At 42.4% G+C, this 19,230-nt stretch overlaps 1 protein-coding gene across 1 annotated transcript in view; it reads right to left on the reverse strand.

Annotated features, from left to right (window-relative positions):
* Scfd2 (sec1 family domain containing 2) overlaps nucleotides 1-19,230 on the reverse strand; it is a 319,505-nt gene that overhangs the window by 294,915 nt on the left and 5,360 nt on the right. The gene's annotated exons all lie outside the window — the stretch shown is intronic.

The following is a 19,230-nucleotide window of genomic DNA, read 5'->3' on the forward strand; positions in this document are numbered from 1 at the left end:
TATTAATAAGAACTTTTAAGATCCGTGCTACAACCATGTAGTGATGACACTACCAAATTCTGCTGTGAGGTAAAGATACAGTCCAATAGCCACCCGTCCCACACATACACTTCTATTACAGCATTAATGAATTCTATGTGCTCTAGAAGCTTAACTTGGAAATATGGAGAAATCAAGTTGTCATCAGTCAGGAACTTTCCTTCCTCCCTGTGGTCTAGCATCTGTAGTATTAGATGGTGTTCTGCAGACTTCTGGGGGTGGGGCAGAGAATACTCAACAGTCTTCCCCAGCTGTGACCCGGGAGTTACAGTAATGATGGGTGTGGCAAGATATGAACATGGGTGCAATAACGGCAAGAATGCCATGGAGGCCTGCTTCACCCGAGGAAGCACATGCCTGGGACTATAAACCTGGTGAAGAACTGGGAACTCAAGGCCGCAGAGGGGAACTCACTACTATTAGTTTGCTAAATGGACATAGTATCAAACTAACCTCTAAATTCATTTTTTATAAGCATAGATTAGCACAGCTCTCAGACCTTATCAGTTAAGGGTTTTGTGCAGTAGATGGTAGTTTGAATGTAATTAGCCCCTATAAGCTCTTAGGGAGTAGTACTATTAGGATGTGTGGCTTTGTTGGAGTAGGTATGCCCTTGTTGGACGAAGTGTGTCACTGTGGAGGCAGGTTTGAGATCTCACATATGCTCAAGCCACTCCCAGTGTCTCAGTTCACTTCCTGTTGCCTGCAGACCAAGATGTAGAATTCTCAGCTCCTTCTCCAGCCTCATATTTACCTGCATACCACCATGTCACACCAGGATGATAAAGGACTAAACCTCTGAACTGTAAGCCAACCAATTAAATGTTTACCTTTTATAGAGTTCCCATGGTCATGGTGTCTCTTCACAGCAATAGAAACCCTAACTAAGACAGAAGTTGGTACCAGGGACTGGGATATTACTGTGATAGGCTAGAACATGTTTTTATTTAGAGTAATATGGACTTTAGCAGTTTGGGTTAGGAAAGCAGTGGAATGCTTTAGGCACTGCTTAATGAGCCATAATGGTAGGAACATGGAAGACAGTAGTGCTAAAAGTTATTTGAACCGTGGGGGCCTGACTAAAGAGGTTTCAGTGGAGAATATTATTAATAATGTGGCTTAGAGATTGTTCTTGTGATATTTGGAAAAATGTGGCTGCTTTTTGCCCTTGTCTGAAAAGTCTGCCTGAGGCTAAAGTGAAGAGCTCTGGATTAATTCCTTTGGCAGAAGAAATCTTAAAACAGCCTAGTATTGACTCTGTTATGTGGTTACTAGTGTTCACTCTAATGAAGATTTATAATGAACAGGAGGAAGCTGGGCAAATAAAAATACAAAAATGTACAATTTGAGGAGAAAGGGAACACCAGGAGGTGGAATGGAGTTAAGTCCTGTGTTCAAGAAGATAAAACACATTAAGAAATGGAATAAAGAGAATGGTGATGTCAGAGCAAGATCCCACCCAGCTAAGTTTGCAACTTGTGAAAAGGAATTAAAGAAAAGCTTAGAGCTGGGTGTGGTGGTGCACGTCTTTAATCCTAGCACTCCAGAGGCAGAGGCAGAGGCAGGTGGATCTCTTGAGTTTGAAGCCAGTCTGGTCTACAGAGCAAGTTCCAAGAGAGCCAAGCTTAGGCAGTAAAGGAAACTACTGAAAACAGAAAGTTGATGATGATGAAATTGAACAAGGGGTCCATGTTCCAGCTCCAGCAAGCAGTAGAACTTGACAACTTCAGTCACATGGTTCTGCTTTTAGAGTCAAAGATAGAAGAAGAGTCAGAGTTATGGAATCTCCCTCCACAACTAAGGCCAGGTATGTGGCAGGGGTTCCCTGCGTGGAGGTCCAGAGAGGCCATTAAATGAAGCTGTGAAGTTGAAGCCTGGATTGTCTTGAAGACCCCAAGATGTTGTTGATGCCAGAGGTATGGGATATCTGCTGAGGAGAGCTGCTAACAGGAAGTGGAACCAGATCAAGAGAAAGAAGTGTGTTGCATTTTGACATCAGACATGGAGAGGCAGAGTTTGGAGTTTGCCCAGCTGGTTTTCGGTCTTGCTTTGGTCCAGTATTTCCTCACTATGCTTCCTTCCCTGTGTTTTGAAATGGTAGTGTATATCCTGTGCCATTTTGTGTTGAAATTATGTGATTGGCTTTTTTATTTTGATTTTATAGAGGATTACAGTTAAGAGATTGCATGAATCTCAGAAGAGACCTTGAGCTTTGGACTTTTAAACATTCCTAAGACTGATAGACTATTGGAAATTTTGACATTAGACTAAATGAACTTTGCATTATGATATTGTTACAAGCTTATGGGAGCCAGGGAATGGAATGTGGTAATTTGAATGTAATTGGCCTTCATAAGTTCCTAGGGAGTGGCATTATTAGAAGGTATGACCTTGTTGGAGGAAGTGTGTTATTCTGGGGGGTGGGCTTTGAGGTCTCCTACGCTCTAGTTATGCCCAGTGTCTCAGTTAACTTCCTGTTGCCTATAGATCAAGAAGTAGAACTATCAGCTCCTTCTCTAGCACCATGTCTGCCTGCACACCACCATGTCCCACCATTATGATAATGGACTAAACCTCTGACTGAAACTCAATTATATGTTTTTCCTTTATAAGATTTGCCGTGGTCGTGGTGTCTCTTCACAGCAATAGAAACCCTAACTAAGACAGTGGTCATTGGCACGGGTCTTTAACTGTTCCTCTGCAATAGTCTCCTTGGGAACTTTAAACTCATTCAAGTTCCTTTCATCAAACAAGCTGCACAGTGTTCACCTGCTGTCTCTTGCTGTAGAACTAAGAACAGTGAACAGTAACCATGCCACAACCTGGACATTAGGTTAAAAGGTCCTTCCAAAAACAAATGTCTTCATTAGTTTTTAACTCAACCTCACTCAGATTCCCAGGGCAAAAACAGAATATAGCTAACTCATTGGCCAGAAAGTAACACAAATTATCTCTAGTATAGTTCCCAATAGAGTTCTTCTTCCCTTCTGGAACTTTATGAGCCAGACCTGCACTGCCACTTTCCCATAAGAATGTCCCTGAAAGATCTGATACTACAACCTCAAAGAAAGCCCATTACTAGTAGGCCTTATCTACACCTACTCTACACCCTTTGTGTCCTATTTTAAACCTACTTCATCTTGGTCAGATGTTTCTTCTTAAGTTCAGGAATAGCTGACCAACATCTTTTTAATAAGTCTAGCCTGAAACAGCTTCACCCCCCCCCCATTACTACATAAGATTTCTGTGGGCTGGAGAGACGGCTCATCAGTTAAGAGCATTTGTTGATCTTACATAGGACCCAAGTTCAGTTCCAGCACCTATAAGGCAGCTCACAACTGTCTGTACCTCTAGCTCCCTCCTAGCCTCTGTGGGCATACACACACAAACACACACACACACACACACACACACACACACACACACACACTTGTAAATTTTAAAACTTAACTCTTTCTTTAATTTAAGGACTTCTGAAAGATAAATAAAACAGAGTTTTAAATTATATTTTCAGATACTCTAATCACATTCTATTTTCAACACACTTTAGACTTTATAAAACACATTGCTTTGATTCTTTGCTCAGGCTCTATGCCATGATCACTAACTCAATCTACAGTCTCACAGAAGCCAAGCAACTACCTAAAGTACACTCTGCCTGGAAATGGCAAAACTTGAGATCATGTTCAGGCGACGAACTTTTAAGTTTGGTGAGCAAACCATCAAAAAGAGTCAACTAAGAAAGATGCTGGCTATTTTCAATAGTCTCTGTTGGGTTCTTTTCCAGTCCCTAATTCCATTATATCCACTATTCTCCATTTAAATTGGCACATGGGCCTTCCACAGGCTAGAATATAAGAATGAAGAGTGAAATAGATCAACACGGTAGAAAGCACAGGTGCTCCAGATAACCAGGCCCTACACCAAGAGGGCTGCAGGCAAGTCAGAACACATCCAAATGCCCCACCACCACCCAGGAGGGTCCTGACTACTGTCACATAGGTGCCACACACAAACCACCCCTCTACTCAGAGAAAGAGCCACCCCTGCCACAGACCCCCATCACTGTGCTGTGCTGCCTGTCTGCTGGCTATGAAATCTCTTGCTTGAAGGGCAATTTAATTCAGCTCCTCTCTTCTCACACTCTCTTCTTCTTCCTATTGCTACATAAACATATAAAGAAGATAAAACTGTCTCAAGATTTTATATTCTCTTGTTGTCTTGTTTTACATACTAGCATACTTTCCCTTGTAGTCATCATTAGTCACTAACAGTCAAGTTGTTTCTCAATGTTCATTATTTTCCACTTCAACTTTATTGTAGAAATGCCCCTGCCAAAAAAAAACACCACTTCCTAAGGATGGGGAGATTGATCCAGGGGTAAACACCTGCCACAGAAGTGTGAACCCTGAAAAGAATGGGCCCCCATAATATAGATCTGTAATCCCGGTAGCATGGTGGGCAGTAGAGACAAGAGAATCCCCAGAAGACTGTGAGCCAGCTAGCCTGGTATACACAGTGACAAACAAGAGAACATGTCTCAAACAAGGTAGAAAGTAAGGGCCAACACTTAGTGTTGTCCTTTGATTCTGCATGCATGCCATGGATATATGCACTGTACTCTCACCATGAACATATAGAGAAATATTTTACCTTTCTGAATTTTCAAATGATATATTTATATATGTATGTGTATGTATATATATATAAAACTTTTAAAAATGAAAAGACAAACTATCATAGTCCATGCCACCTAGAGAGATCATTTCTAATCCTGTTCTTACTTTATGTTCACTGCATCCTTAGAAAAGATAAAGTATCCTTTAGTTATTTTCTGATTCCTAAAACTGACAAGGTGAAACCACTTATCTAACATCCTGTTTTTAGTAATTATTTTTAAGTGATAAAGATTAGAACCCCTGACCTTAGAGAGGCAAAGCTGGGCTCTAGTACTGAGTCACATCCTATATAAACCATGTCTTGTCTCTCCATAATAAAAATAGTTTAAGGAGCATTAGAAAACAATTCTAAAACGCCAAGTACCAATGAGCTATCTGTGCCTCTGAATAATTCACCTAATCTCACCTGCTATTTTCATTTATTGAGAACTATGTCACAGGCAATATGACTATCTCATTGAATAACAATTCTCCAGGGTATCATAACCCCATTTCATAAATGAAGAAGCAGATTCTTTAAGAAGATTAACTGGAGTCCCCCCAGGCCACCACAAGATTCTGTTGGGTCTGCCTGCCTTTCTGATCCCTGCCTCAAAAGGTATAGCTTCTCCTTTTTCTTCTTTCCTGTCCCTTTCCTTTGGATGCTGGCCAGAGCCTGAGTACGCTTCTTCTGTACTGTGGGCTTTCTTACTCTTTCTCTGAAGATCTCCTCCCCACAGTGTGGATGCTTTCTGTTGTGTGGCTGACTTTCATGCCCCTAACTCAAACGCCATGGCTTTCCCTTTCCTGTTTGCCAACTTCTTCCTCTAAGCAGCTACTGAGATTGACAGCTTGTCTATTCAGTGAGTTTTTCTTTTAAATTCTAATAATTGTCCTTGAGCTTCAAAAGCAGACAAAAGGATTAGTTTGCCCAAGTTATATAGTCTGTACATTGGTATCTGGACCATGTCCCTGTAAACTCCATATAGTGAGCTTGGCTGCATACAATTCTGTGAAGGAAAGAAGCTAGAACGCCAGCATCTGAGGACAGATCCCTGCCACATTTTGGTCCTCCAGATGCACATATGAATGTGATTTAGCCTCCAAAATACATCAACTGGTGGGTGACTGTCCTGTGCTGTTATTTATTTTACTAAAAGTATTTCCCCTTTCACAAATCTAGTGACAGAAACAAAGAATTAACTAAAAAATATCCCGCCAGGCGGTGGTGGCACATGTCTTTAATCCCAGCACTTGGGAGACAGAGCCAGGCAGATCTCTGTGAGTTTAAGGCCAGCCTGGTCTACAGAGTGAGATCCAGGACAGGCACCAAAACTACACAGAGAAACCCTGTTTGGAAAAAAAAAAAAGATATCCCACATACTTGTAGAATGTGAATGAAGCACTTTTCTGCCATCTCCTCTGCTTCTAAAGGCTTGTTTTCCAGACCTAAGTTTTAATTCATTGTAGTTACTGAAATACAGTTTTGTTACAATTCATTCTTTGAAGTATAAGATAAAATCATAGATATTTGTCTTATGAAAAGGTCCATTGTGTTGCTATGAGATGTAATTAGCCTATATGAGTTTGTAAAATGCTAGATACATACAAATGTGTTTTTATAAGCTATCTTGTATTCCTAAAATTAAGACTATTTTGACAGGTGACCACATTTGAAGACTACAAGCTAACAATCACAGCCTGCTACAGAAACCATCTTAAAATCTTTCAAGAGATTTCTTGCATGAAGATATGGCTCTTTCCATTCATTCCTGGCTCTTTATTCACCATAATTACTCAGCTCTTAATGGAATTTTAGAAGTTGACTTGGTTTGGCAAGTATGAAATGTCAGATTCAGTCTACTAGAAATAAACAGGAAATATTCACCACCAAATCAAATACAAACACGGCAGCATTAATTTTTACAAGGTGCTTGGGTGTTGAGTCACAGTCCTGCTCCGTCAAGTGAAGCAGTAATTAAGAGACTGATGCACTGTGGATGCTCGCTGTCATCCTATGACTAACTGGGAAATGCTTTCTTCACGGTGTGCAGGGAAGCTAAGCTTCCTCACGGGATCCGGGTCACCAGCCTCAGTAACTCCAACGGAAACACAACAACAACAACAGCACTGATCAACTGACCCAAGAGTTCTAGTCTGAAACAGAGCAAGCTGAGTCACAGGCTGTTACTGGGAAGAATAATGGCTTCCATCTGTGTGAGCCTGATGAGCTAAATAAGTCCCTCAGACTTCAGTAGTCATCTTTACTCTTGACTGCTGTTTTAAACAATTCAGCTTTAAGACACATACCCTTCAGCCTTGATCTCAATAAAAGGGAAGGAATTACAATGTAGGAGACATGAAGTAGACCCTTGAAACGGGAAACCAGTCTCTCCTTCGTCGTTCTTCCAAAATCTCAGCACTCCCTGCAGCAGAATGTTCTGGAGCAGCTCTACCTCTGGAGCGAGAACCGGGAGAGGGCATATTCCTTCTGGTGACAAACAGCAGCCCGGGGAGGACAAAACAGTGGTCTCAGTGAGGGGGAAAGGGCAGAAGGAAGCTGAGGATGTGGTCCAGGAGAAGCCGTGTGGGGAGGAATAGCCAGACAGAATGGAATTCCAGTAGATGGAGCTAGAGTGGCTGGGGAGAGGGGCCCGACAAGTCCTTTCACGGAGAAGAAAGAAGTGTGGATGCAGCCAGCAGATCCACTTTGACCCCTCCTAAGCAAATATTAAGTCAGTCCAGGCCTGGCAGCTCATGTCAGAGATGGCTGACTTCCTCTAAGGGCAACAGAAGGGTCTTTAACAACCGACTGCACTGTTGAAGAATCACTTGGAATTTCCAGTGCCAAATGGATCTGAGGACTGAATGGGAAGCTGCCCTCTGCCACTGGGCTACATCCCTATACCTCTTCTGACTTTTTCCTTTTAGACAGGGTCTCACTAAGTGGCCTAGGCTAGCCCTGAATTCACTCGGTAGCACAGGCAGGTCTTACCATTTGCAGTCTCATGAGTATCTGGGAATAGAGGACACCTCTACTAGGCCTGGCTCCAATATTTATTAAGAACCTACAGTATAATGTTCTAGGTACAGATAAATGGTTTTCTCCCTAAACCCCCACAAATGTGACCCTGTTCCAAATCCCGCTTCCTATTTTATATTTATAATACTTGTCACTAACAGGAAATTATCTTAGTACATTTTGTAATAAAAGTAGCAATGAAACATTAAGAATATAAGCACTCTGTCTTTAATTGAATATTACCATCCTGGGCCCATGGGTGGTCATAGTCTGCCACCAATATCTTATGGGCTCTGCACTATGGTTTGATAGCATACAAGAATGGAAAGGTTAGGTATAGAGTTTCTCTAATAAGCATCTAAAGTCTGGTCACTATAAAATAGTGATTGTAATGTCATCCAGTATGAGACCATCTGCCATTAACCCCAACACTTTGGAAGCAAAAAGGTCACTGTAAGACCTGCCTAGTCTACATAGTGAGATCCTAGATAGATAGATAGATAGATAGATAGATAGATAGATAGATAGATGAGCAGATAGATAGATAGATAGATAGATAGATAGATAGATAGATGAGCAGATAGATAGATGAGCAGATAGATAGATATGGATGGATGGAAACAGAAGGCACTATTTACTGAAAGCAAATATAAAGGAGCACAAAGGAAGAAGCAGTGTGGAAGGCCCCAGGTGGATGGCCAGAGCACTGAGTACCCGGACGGCATTCAATGCAGCTGCAGTCAACAGCATGCGCATGTGGGAGCGAGGAAAGAAGGAGGAGATAAAGAGAGGGCTGGCACAGTAAGGACAGAGCAGACCCACACACTTCCTCAAACTCCAGAGCTAAGTGTTTGCCCAAAGGGCAGAGGAGAGCCACTGAGAGACCTTCCCAGGGCACTGGGCTCAGACTTAGCACTAACTGCACACCAGGATAAACGTGCTTCCTGGTCTGTGTGTATAGTCATCTTATAGTATGAGTATTCCTTTCCTCCTATTGAATGTTCTTATTTGAGGTTTTATTTAGTCAACACATTTTTGAGCATTTACTATGCACCAGACACTCTTCTTGGGACCAAGGGTCTCAGACCATTCCTTAGAAGTCATCTCCTTTACTTTTCTCACCAAGTGTTGGGGTCCACATAGGTTTCCTAGTGAGATCTGAGCTTGCTTTACACAGCAGGGCTGCATAAGAGGATGGATTGGCCATGTGCGTGGTTACCAGGTATTTGGAAGGGTCTGCACTTGGCTGTGCCGTGCGGTATGCTTTGATCTAGCGAAGGGGAGGTCTTTTGCTCCACCCCTTGGTGTTCCTTTAAAAGCCCTATAGCAGAGACAGAAGGGACAGGTGGGTTTTGACCCAGGCCCTCCTGAGGCTGTCCTATGGTTCTGTCTGTCTCTCCCCCTTTTTATTCTATCTAAATATTTCTCACTTCTCCCTACTCAAGAGCATGCTGGGGGAAAAGGTGGGAACAGATCTCCCATAACCAAGAAGAAAACTATCATCATGATGGAGCAAAACTACCTTGGTCAAGCCAGGTGTGGTGGCTCATGCCTTTAACCCCAGCTCCCAGGAGGCAGAGGCAGAGAGATCTCTGCAACTTTGAGTTCAAGGCCAGCCTGGTCTATGTAGTAAGTTCCCAGACAGCAGGGCTACATAGAGAGAACTTGTCTCAAAAACACAAAACCAAAAATGAATAACAAAACCAAACCTTTGATCAAGTCTTAAAGGTTTGATTGAAAAGACTCAATGAAACATTTCACTATCACTATTAGGATAAGAATTTATACTGTATCAAGCTGATAACAGAAAAATAACTAAATAGATAGATAGATAGATAGATAGATAGATAGATAGATAGATAGATAAAAAGAAAAGTCACTGTGCTTTAGAAGACAAGAACTCCACAGAAGCTGCTCAAGAACAGAAGGAAAAAAGCAGAACCAAAATCAAACAAAACCCACACTCGTAGCAACACACACAGCCTCCCGTGTAGACTCAGCACTGACAGGATCATTTTAGAAATCTGTGCCCACTCTCACACGTACTTTCAAAAACAACTCTCGGGGCTGGTGAGGTGGTGCTCGGTTAAGAGCATTGGTTGCTCATCCCGAAATCACTGGTACCTCCAGCTCCAGAGGATACAACAGTCTTTGGGCCTCTGTTGCCACCCACAAATGTTTCTCTCTCACACAACCAATTTTTATATTAAGTCTATAACTATAAATACAGGAAAAGGCCCTCTAGCAAGAATGCCAGCAAGTAAGTGCTAAGAGAAAGCACCGTAAAGACAGCCGAAGGGCAATCTGGGCACTCCACTGAGTAACTCCCGTCTCTGCAGCCTGAGATTTAGACAGAACCCAATACAGCCTGCAAATGGTTAACTCCCCAAGAGTCGGATTTTCAGGGTTGGTACCTATTTCTTTCTTGGCAGTGACCCCAGCCCAATTAGGAACACCAACACTTACTTGTCGCTCACTGCAGTAAGTCTCTCCATTCTGCCTTTTTCCACTGTAGCTAACTTCAGAGGGTTCCTGACTTTGTTTCAAGGAGCATAGTTTCCATTCAAATTATAAATCCCAAAGTTACAATGACCTAGAGTTCAGTCTCCTCACAACACAGAGACCACAAGCCATTCTAAATTCTTCAATATGGAAGAGGTTTAGGAGGTTGAATATGCATTCCTTGTATCAAAGAAGCAGTATGTCAGCAATTAGATACAAGAGCATCTACCTGCAAGCCCCTCTCAAAATTTAATTCAAACAGAATTCTGAAAAGTATATGTTAAACACAATTCTCCATCACAAACACACACACACACACACACACACACACACACACACACACACAAAAAGCCTATAATAGCTCTGTTATTTTCAATTATTTCAATACTTCATAGTGGGCACTTTCATTCTTTAATTTTCAGAGAAGAATCCATAAATTATTCATAAATTCTGCTTTCTAAAACTGTAGCTGAGCCCAGAGGATCTCCAGGTCTTTTTTTTTAAACTTCTATAAAAGTAAATAAACAAAAGAATAATACCTGCCTGTAGAGTTGCTTTTGAATAAATTGTGACAATACATCTTAAAACACAACTCGGACATGGAATGCTTTTTGTTTCTTTCAAAGTGGCATGTCAATGAGATGCATTTGGAGAAGAGCAGTTGTTAGAAGCCAACAAACAAAAACCCAACAAAACAAAACACACACATGCATGCGCGCACACAGACACACACACACACACAAAAAAAAAAAAAAACAGTTCAGAAGCTGGGGCACTGCTCAGTGGTCAAGTCCTATCATGCACCATGCATTAGGTCAAGCCTCAGCATCAAAACAACAAAACAGTATCATTCAGGGGTTTTATGAATAAATCAGATAGAGATACAATCACACAACATACAGCGAGGTTCCAGTCAACCATGGGCCACATTCAGGATGGTGGCCCTGTCAATTAATGAGCTTCTAGAGATAGTTTTGCACATTTGTGGTGACACTGTGCTGGCAGTCACAGGAAAGTACAGTGCATGCGATTATACACAGTACCTGATTCTCGGTGACCACAGTAAACACTGTCAGTAGTTTAATGTACGCGCTACAATCTACTTTTATTATCTTAGACTGCATTCCTGTGTGGGTGGGTGTGTGGGTGTGTGTGTGCCCATACGTGTCATGGCACTCATGTGGCGGTTAGAAGACAGCTTGCAGGAATCCGTTCTCGACATCCACTGTATGGGATCTAACTCAAGTTGTCAGGCTTGGTGGCAAGCACCTTTCCCATCTCTTTCCCATTTCTTTCCCCATCTCTTTGGCCCTTGTTTTTACAATATTTTGTTAACACAATGACTATGTTTAACTATTCAACAAGTATAAGCCCATGTTGTTGTTTGGCTTACCCATCTCTAAGCCCGTAACTCACACCACCTCCAGGTCCTGTTCTGGATGTGAAGAAGGACACCCACCACCATGCACTCATTCACTCGTTTGTTTTGTCATTCAACAGCTCAAGTGACAGGTACTATCCCCAGTGTGGGGCAAAGTGGCGAGTAAAGCTGGCAAGTATCTCTACTATCATGGATCTCTCTGCCAGAGCCCGCTCTCTCTCTCTCTCTCTCTCTCTCTCTCTCTCTCTCTCTCATAGAGAAAGAGACCAAAACAGAGCATAGACAACTCTAATAGAAAGAGCAGTGCTGAGGGGAACATGCAGGAGAGATGACAAATACAAAGTGCTAAGATGGGGCTGGAGAGACAGCTCAGCGGTTAAGGGCACTGGCTGAGGTCCTGAGTTCAGTTCCCAGCAACCACATGGTGGCTCACAACCATCTGTAATGAGATCTGGCGCCCTCTTCCTGAGTGCAGGCAGAACACTGTATACATAATAAACAAACATTTTTTTAAAAGGTGCTGAGATGGACAGGAAAGTGTTGGGGGCTATGCAGCCTAGTTTCAGACCAGTGTATAAGTGCTTATCCAACAGGTCTCCAGATGAGGCAAAGGCCATGGAGACAGTCTCACTTGTCAAGGATCAGTGAACTTCAGGATAGCATAGAATACCGTTGGACCATGTGGCCTGCATGCTCTCTTCTCTCTTGTAATACTGATGATTCTCTTGGAAGTTTTAGTGTCATTTAGTCAGTCAGGCACGGAACAGATGTGATCATTCCTGGGAACCCCATTTTTTCTCAAAAACTTTCCCCTAAAATTCTTTGGGGACTGATGATTCTCAAGTTTCTTTTCTGGGGATGCCAGCTGTCACTCCAGACCCTGGGAGCTGTCCTGATTCAGTGCTGACAGGATCAGAGGCAGATCACCCTTATTTCTGTAAATATGCATTGTTAAGTTCTGAACAATATTGTTGTTCTTGAAAATGTGTGCCTATGTTTATCACATTTTAGTTTTGTAAAGACAGGATATACCTAGCTTGATGTTTGGCCAAGCTAGCAAAATGGTAAGTGTTGTTTTGGTTTAAAGATGTTTTGATGTAAACGTTGGAAAAAAAACATATTTGACATATTTGTTTTTGATAGAGGTTAACATTAGAGGATGGGAAAAATGTGTCTGTTAGTATAGAAAAACATGCTTATTTTTGATGTATAAATAAAGGCAGCTGGAACTATTCGGGGCCAGCCACTGTGTGAAACTTATCTTGTGGCCAGATAATTCATTTTTTCATGCTGACACCCCTTCCCCATCTCAGGACCTAAACCCAGGCTGTGACAGGACTGCAATGCTATGGAATAATCCTGTGTACACTGTGAAAATGTGTTGCTCTCATTGCTAATAAAAAGTTGATTGGCCAATAGGTAGGCAGAGTTTTCAGGACAGAGAGAATGCTGGGAAGAAGGGCAGTCAGAGTTGCCAGCCAGACAAAGAGGAAGCAGGGTGTGTACAAAATGAGGTAACAAGCCATGAGTACCTGGCAGCAAGTAAAGGAATAGGAATGGGTTAATTTAAAATGTAAGAGTTAGCTAGTAACAAGCCTGAGCTATTGGCCAAACATTTGTAATAATATTAAGTCTCTGTGGGTTTATTTTGGAGCTGGCAGTCCTGACAAAAAATTCTGCCTACACTGTGACAAGAAAGGACTTGCAGAAAATGAAGAAAAACTTGGAGCAAGTGTGTGAGAAGGATCCAGGAGCAGAGACCGTCAGGAGCCAAGGACTTGAAAGAAGACACTGAATGCCTATGCAAAGAATAGTAAGAAAGCCAGTGCAACTGGAAGGGGGCAGATGAGGAGGTGAGAAAGAGAGGACCTAGGAAGCCAGGTGGCTCTCAGTCTTGGAATCCATCGTAAGTCCTTGGCTTTTCACAGGAAGAGTGTAGGAAGAACAGGAGAAATGGGCACTGTAGCCAGAAAATTCTGCAGCCCTAGGCCAGAACCAGTTGGATTACATGCACTTGGAGAATCAGGTAAAGGCTGAAGATACTGAAAGTCTAAGGGATTAGAAAGAGCGGGGCTTGGGGCCAAGAACAGAGACCAATTTCAATAAGAAAAAGGATTCTGCCTTCTTCATGCCAAAAATATTTCACATAATCCAGGGAAGGGTGGATAGGGATGGCCACACCATGCTGTAATGTATTTATGTTCTCAATTTCTCATTTGCATTGGCAGGAACTTCAATGGCTGTAATTGCAAACAGCCTATTATAAAAACTGTATTAGCAATAAATTTTTATTATAAAAGCTTATATCATACTTAGAAACTTGCTTTTTAAATACTATTCCATTGCAGGCACATTTGTTGCCAAGTACCCATCTGTTCTGCATTTGGTCCTCACTCCTCTCATTGAGAAGCTTCTGAAGAGCTGTCAAAGGTAGCAGTGGTTATTGCTATTGTGATGGACATATGGTGTATGCCAGGAAAACTGGGATTTATTTCAATTCCTTCTTTGTGGACAAATCATCCAATGTTAACTCCTTCATCCGTCCAAGCAACGGAAACAAAGCTACCATTTTTCTCCCAATGATTGCTTATAATTTTCTCAGTATGTATCTCTGTGTCTTTTATAATGTATTTCCATCATCATCATCATTTCTCCAGCTCTGCCCTCACTAAAGCTTTCTGCTTTACTCAGACCCCTCTAGAACTCATCTTTGGATGGCACTTAACCTCATTTTCTGTAACATTCATTCATAGTCCAACAAGAAAAAGAAAAGAGCACCAATGAAGGCAAAGACCATACAAATGGACACAGCCTACATAAGTGCTCAGCAGTGGAGCTAGGTCACAGCAGAAGCTTAGGCAGGGTGACTTTTGTTTAAAATACAAGAAGAGGCTTAGATAGCATTTAAAGCAATGCTCTCATGTTATAGATGAAATAAGGTACAGAAAATGTGTCAGCACGGCTTTGGTTGTGATTGTCTGAAAACGGTGATTCAATTCAGCTTCAACAATAAAGAAACACATTTTACCACATAATTTGAGACTCAAACAGTGTGGGGACATCCAAGGATGCTCTTCTTTACAACAGTCCTAGTCACTGACCTTCCCTGTTGCAGCAGGGAGTTTGAGGAGTCCTGGGAGTTAGGGGAGAAGAGGAATAGAGAAGGAGCCAGGGTTGAGTCACGTTTAGGAAGCAAAGATGTGAAGATGAAGACACTTCCTCCTGCCTCATGCCCCTTCCTTTTTTTTTTTTTTTTGTTTTTGTTTTTGTTTTTCGAGACAGGGTTTCTCTGTGTAGCTTTGCGCCTTTCCTGGAACTCACTTTGTAGACCAGGCTGGCCTTGAACTCACAGAGATCCGCCTGGCTCTGCCTCCCGAGTGCTGGGATTAAAGGCGTGCGCCACCACCGCCCGACCATTCTTTTTATTTTAACATAATTCTGTTGTGGAATATTAGTTGAAAATGTGTTACATTGTTTATGCTGTGGAACATTTAATAATGCAAAGATGTATTTCATTTTTTTATGTTGCATTTGTTTAACTCTGTGAGGCTGTATTACTTTGCCTGTTTAAAACACCTGATGGTCTAATAAAGAGCTGAGCAGTCAATAGCAAGGCAAGAGAGAAGGATAGGTAGGGCTGCCAGGCAGAGAAAATAAAGAGAAGAGAAGAGGGAGAAGGAGAGGATGATGCCAGGGGCCAACCACCCAGCAGCACAGCCAGCCATGGAGTAAGGGAAGAAAGAGACATAGAATAGAGAAAGATAAAAGCTCAGAGGCAAAAGGTACACAGGATAATTTAAGAAAAGCTGGCTAGAAACAAGCTAAGCTAAGGCCAGGCATTTATAAGTAAGAACAAACGTCAGTGTATTTATTTGGGAGCTGGGTGGTAGGCCCTCAAAGAGAAGAGAGGGAAAAAAAACTACATAATTCTTTATTGAATCTTTGGTAATTTCACATCATACACCCCAATCCCATTCACCTTCCAGTTCCTCCATATCCACTCCTCACCCCTGCAGCATGCTCCTCAAGCCCCCACCCCCAATTAATTAAAAACAAAACAACCCACCTCCCTCCTCCATCTCTCCAACACCTCTTCATCCAACCTGGCGGCACTGGGAGCCACAGTGTGCCATGCAGTACAGCCTTTTGTCCAATCAGCCCACCAGCAAACTGTTCACTGCGATGAGTCATTGGTCTCGTTCAAGGCCTCTGGTACACCATCATCACTGGACCCTCACCGAAATTCCTCTCAGACATCCTGTTGTTGCTTGGAGTCATGGAGATCCTGCAGTTATCACTCAACAGGACCAGTCTCTTCACATGCTCCAGCAGGTCATAGATGGAGCAGATGTTAGGGTAGGCCAACCCAAGGCCCAGGATGTGGGTCTCGGTGGTAGCTGAGCTGGTTGGTCCAGGCCACTGGACCCACCCACCTCAGGCGATGGGCAGAGCTAGCTCTCTTAAGCCCATACCATCAGGACCAGCTCTCCCACACCTGCGGTGATAGGTGGGGCCATCTCTCCTCAGTAGGGGTTGGGGGGGCAGCTCTTCCTTGGGGGAGCAGTGTTGTGGAATATTCCTTTATACTATGTTAAGATATGTCACTGTGATTGGTTTAATAAAAAGCTAAATGGCAATAGCTAGGCAGGAGGTATAGGCAGGACTTCTGAACAGAGAGAGCTCTGGGAAGAAAAAAGGCAGAGTCGCCAGCTGGATGCAGAATAACCAGGATAGACATAATGGAGATAGGAAACAAGCACATGGAAGAATGCAGATTTAAAAATATGGGTTAATTTAAGTTATAAGAGCTAGTTAGAAACAAGCCTAAGCTAAGACCAAGCTTTCATAATTAATACGTCTCCAAGTCATTTTGTGTGTGTGAGTTGGTAGCCCAAAAATAAAAATCCATCTATAGTGCAGGGACAGCTTTCCTGCTGCAGTGTCCAGAAAGGGACAAGACCAGCTATCCCAGGGCCAGTGAGGGGCAGGACCAGCTCAGCATGGCTCTTGGATTTCAATTGGAATGGCTCTTAAGATCCACCACCACCCCCATGGTAACACAGGCCATAGACATCATCACAGACCCCAGCTGCAGCAGGAATACGGACTCAGACGTGGCCCTTGGCAGCAGCTTGGACCAGACATCACCATGGCCCCAGTGGTAGCACAGGACATCAGATCAGTATGACGCTGGCAGCAGTAAGGCCCTCTGACACCAACATGGTCTCAGGTGTCATGTCCATTTCTTAATCACTCGCAAGGGAAAAGGCAGTTCAGGACAGGCCCTGCTGTAGAACGGATGCTGGAGAGACTAAATACGCTGGCCACAATCACAACATCTGCTAAGGATCTTAGGCTGCTTTCATTCCTTTATCAATCCTGTCGAATGTGTAAGAGTTCACATGTTTTCTTGTACTCTAATCAACCCAATTCCTCATTTTACAACGTTTTCTCAGAGCTTACTTGCTCTTTTTCTAATTACTTTAGGCTTTTATGAAAGAAACATGGGGTAATGGAAGCACTGACTCAGAGCTGGACCTCCATCTTTCTAACTGCACATATGACATCTTAAGTCACATGATGAAACTAAAAGGATTAGAATGGGGAATAATGGAAGCTGTTTCACAGATCTGAGAGACATTAAATCAGTTAGCATATCTGAAGTGTTCAGGAGCGACATGCCAAGTCTTCTCTTAAATGTGCTCTATTACCAAAGGGCATCACTGCTCTGGTCTCTTTTAAGTAAGTCTTCCAGTTATCTATAGACATTCACCTCCCTGGCATGCCACATGATCTCAGCATAGTTCTTAGTATGAACAGCTCCCAACCCCCACCGGGAAAATGGGGACAAATGGCAAGTTAGGCCTGTCCTAAGCAGAAAGACTAAAAGACAGGAGGCAGCTAAAACTAAGTCTCTCTCTGATGTCAAGGCCTTGAAGAGGCTTTTCCTGAGTTCTTGCTCCCTAGACTACAACTATTTCTACTTTCAAAAATTTGATCAGCAGTCTTCCTGATTCTATTAGCTGTTAAATACCTTTTAACACCACTGTTTTACTGAAATATGCCGATATTTTTTCCTGTTAGTCTATAAAAATCACCATGAACAAACAGGACTTCTTGTATTAAATACTGACGTGACTATTTTGTGTCGTATTGAGTTCCCGAGTCTGGTCAAGAGCCCACCTCTCCTCTGGGCCCCACATGGACAGCACAGCGGGGAAGACGGTGGCTCTGAAATCAGACCTTCCGGGTGCATTTCTAGCTCCCCATCTATGTAATTTACTGTCTTGTTACCTCAATTTCTTTACTTGAAACACGGGGAAATCTCCCTCATGGATTTACTGTAAAAACTTAAAGTGACTTCCCAACTACAAGATGCTTAGGGATGAGCTTAACACAATAGCACATTCTGGAAAATGTTAACAGAGCTGATGACAGTGGTGCCCTGTAAGGATGTCTCTCTTCTTCACGGTCATCACATCAGGCCCTGAGCATCTTCTTTCTACATCCTTTCCATGTGGACCTTATTTCCAAATCTTGAGACACAATCAACTCAAGGCCCATTCTTCCACGAGGCCAAGCTGACGAATTTCCCTGACAGCTATCTATAGGAATGGTCCCCAGTGGCAGTTCAACATCCCCAGTGGCAGTTCAGGTCAGATCATGGCTACGCTCTTCCTACTGTGCCTGAACATAACTCATGACACTACCACAACAAAACAGTGCTCCGTGAAGACAGGAATGCTAGTTCATCTTCGCTGGCGTGCTCATTTTTCTTAGCTCACAGAAAGTACGTAACTGTTAGCTTCTGAGGATTCTCCAATCACAAGGACCTCAGAAGAGAGGCAAGCTCTTGCTCTAGTTCCTCATTGCTCATGTAAGCAGAGAGAAGACCAAGAATAAAACTTCCAATTTTCTTCCCACCCTAGGTACCAAAAGAAAAGCTGAAAACTTCAGTTACTACAAATTGATTCTAAAATGAGAGGAAATTTTAAATGTATTACTGTTTAGATTTGAAACTATAACGTCAAAACATCCTCTTTTGTTTAAAAACACAAAATAGATAAAGAAAATAAATACTCTATTTCACTACTAATACATTTTAAAAAAAACAATTGCAGGGGCTGGAGAGCTGGCTCAGCTGGTTAAGAGCACTGACTGCTTTTGCAGAGGGCCCAAGTTTGGTTCTAACACCCATGTGTCAGCTCACAACTGTCTGTAACTCCAGGTCCAGGAGCTCTGACACTTTCTTCTAACCCCCATGGGCAGCAGACATGGGACACATCCATCCATCCAAGGAAAGCACTCATACACATAAAGGATAATAAATAAATCTAAAAAAAAACCAATAATTCTCCTAAGAATTGTGGATGAAGTACAAAGTTGAAAAGGTGTGACTACATATGTTTTTTATTGTCATGTCTAAAGAAAAGTCTTTGTTTTTGAAACATTGCATGACTTCAAGGACATATATTCTTTGATTTCTCAAAGTGCATGGAGAAAAAAGATATGCCTTTAAATGAAAACATCACCCAGTGATACCCAAAGCATATTATTTAAATATAAAATATGTCACTGACTCATAGCTATATGGGTTGCATTTAGTTATTTGATAAAGCCAAGTATGA

Source organism: Peromyscus leucopus, chromosome 10, assembly GCF_004664715.2.
Source record: "Peromyscus leucopus breed LL Stock chromosome 10, UCI_PerLeu_2.1, whole genome shotgun sequence".
Classification (NCBI taxonomy): domain Eukaryota; kingdom Metazoa; phylum Chordata; class Mammalia; order Rodentia; family Cricetidae; genus Peromyscus; species Peromyscus leucopus.